The sequence below is a fragment of the Myotis brandtii genome, unplaced genomic scaffold (genome assembly GCF_000412655.1).
Source record: "Myotis brandtii unplaced genomic scaffold, ASM41265v1 scaffold986, whole genome shotgun sequence".
NCBI lineage: Eukaryota > Metazoa > Chordata > Mammalia > Chiroptera > Vespertilionidae > Myotis > Myotis brandtii.
Window position 1 is genome coordinate 2143281 of NW_005372102.1, and position 2322 is coordinate 2145602.

Consider the following 2322-nt stretch of genomic DNA (forward strand, 5'->3'; position numbering starts at 1 on the left):
ATGGAAGACAAACTTCGCCCACCCTCCTCCCGCCCCGCAGTATGAGCGTGCCGTCTGCTTCCTGGGCATAGGCAGGGTCAGCAGGAAGAAGGGCCGCTTTCTTGTTCTGCTGGAAACTGAGTCAGCCAGCCATGTGCTCTCTGGCCAGCAGGCCCAGGGTTCTGCCCTCGGCCGGCTCTCTGCCCCTCTGCCCACGTACCCTGAGCCAGCGCCCCCCTCTCTCCCCAGTGCACCAGGCCCCCCTGTACCTGTCTCTTGCCACCTTTCGTCAATTTTGCTGCAGAATCAAGCTTTTTATTTTTATTTTTTAAAATTTTATTGATGTCTGAGAGGAAGGGTGAGGGAAAGAGAGAGAGAAACATCAATGATGAGAGAGAATCATGGACTGGCTGCCTCCTGCACGAACCTGCAACCCGGGCATGTGCCCTGACCAGGAATTGAACTGTGACCTCCTGGTTCATAGATCGAAGATCAACTACTGAGCCATGCCGGCCGGGCCAGAATCAAGCTTCTAAGAGTCTCAGAATGTTGCTCCTCTGTTTGGACACGCCCCCTCTCCCCATTGCTTGAACGATGGAGTCCTGCCATCATCACTGAAAATGACATCTAAAAACAAACGCTCTTTAACATCAGACTGCAGTTTAAACACATGTGAAAAGACATCGTCCAAAACCTAACGCACTTTTAGTATCAGTCGGAGAAAAAAAGATTCCTACAGGAAGGAGGAAAGGCAAAGGGACACCCTTGACGCTGCAGCTCTGTTCAGGTCTACTTCGTCTGTTCGTTCCCTGGGCTTCCTGGGGTGGGGGTCGGGGATCATCCCAAGTGGTTTTGATGGGAGGAAAGAGTTTGTCCTGGAAGTAAGTGTAACATATTTCTGTGTTTGCTTCCCGAAGTTCCAGATGCAACCTCAAATGCAGAAATGCCCTAGTAAGTCAAGGTTGCAAACAAAACTCCAAGTCTATATAGTTGAACCTATTGTGTTTGTCATTTGTGCTCTGGGGACTGATCCATTGATTTTTACTTTATAATTTTATGTTTTGGGTTTTTGTTGTTTGTTTTGTTTTTGGCCCCACTAACATCTTTCAACAATTAACTATGGTCAGTAATTCAAAATCACATGGAGAATTTGTGGGCCCAAGAAATGAACCAGGAGTCACTAGGCAAAGTGGGCTTCTAGAACAACCTCGTGTGCTTGGGGTCCCTCCCTCCTGTCCTCTGGGGATCTTTTTATCATCTTTACTTCTGTCTTCTCTGAGTTCTTCCTCACTATCTATAAATATCCCTAAGTTCCTCCCATCTTAAAACAAAACAAAATCCAAGCCCTCCCCCAGCTCTGCATTCCCACCCCGCTCACCGCATCTTTCTGCTCCTCCTCTCTCTCCCCTTCAATCTTTGCCTCCTCAGCAAAGTTTCTCGAAGGCACTGCCTACACAGCCTTCGCTTCCTCCCTACAAGCCGGCTGAGCTAGCTCCGGCCCCAGGACCACCCCGATCCCAGTCCCCACTGTCGGCTGAGGGGGTCCTACTGGTCCAGGCTCTAACCTAGCCTTGCAGCTCACCTGCAGGACCCCACTCCTCCCATTGCAGGCCGGGCAGCGCCCAGTGGACCTCCCCACAGCGACTGTTTTTCAGATCATTCCCGCCTTTATTGTCTTTCAGAAGAGAAGGATAGAAAAGTAAAACAAGTGAAGAATTAATAGAAAGTATCTTCAACTCGGGATTAATTTGTGATATCTGCCTTAGGACAGTCTTTTTCTCTCTCCTTAACCGTATTAAGAAAGATTATCTGCCCTTCCCATGTCACACTAGACTAGGACATAGTCTAACGAGCCACCTGAGTCATTTGGAGAGGAGAGAAACCTTGCATATTGAGCGTTGGTTTGTAGAAGATTGGTAAATAAAAAAAATGATTTTTTTGGGGGGGGGGCCGGGCTGGCATAGATGTAAATGAGTCCCGCCCACTACAAATGAGAACCCCAAAGGTCTGGGTTCATTGGACGGTTTGCATGGAACTTGGCAGCCTCGTTTCAGCGCTTTCCTTCACTGACTGCACACAGCCTGCTTCTGGCCTCCTGCAGAAATAGCGTTCCATCCTGAGTTTAAAGCGTCTTAAAAGTTTCGCCTAAAAAACGGGATCGTGGAGGAAGTTGGCTTTTGCTTAGCGGTCAGGGGAGGGCTGACCCTCAAGCTGCTTTTGCAAAATAAGGGTCATCATGAGATCGTAGAGCGAGTAATAAAACAGGAGAGCCCAGCGCGGCTCCGATGCTTTGCTCAGAGCCGCTCAGGCCCACGCCTTGCCTTCTCCGAGGGGCTCTGCCCG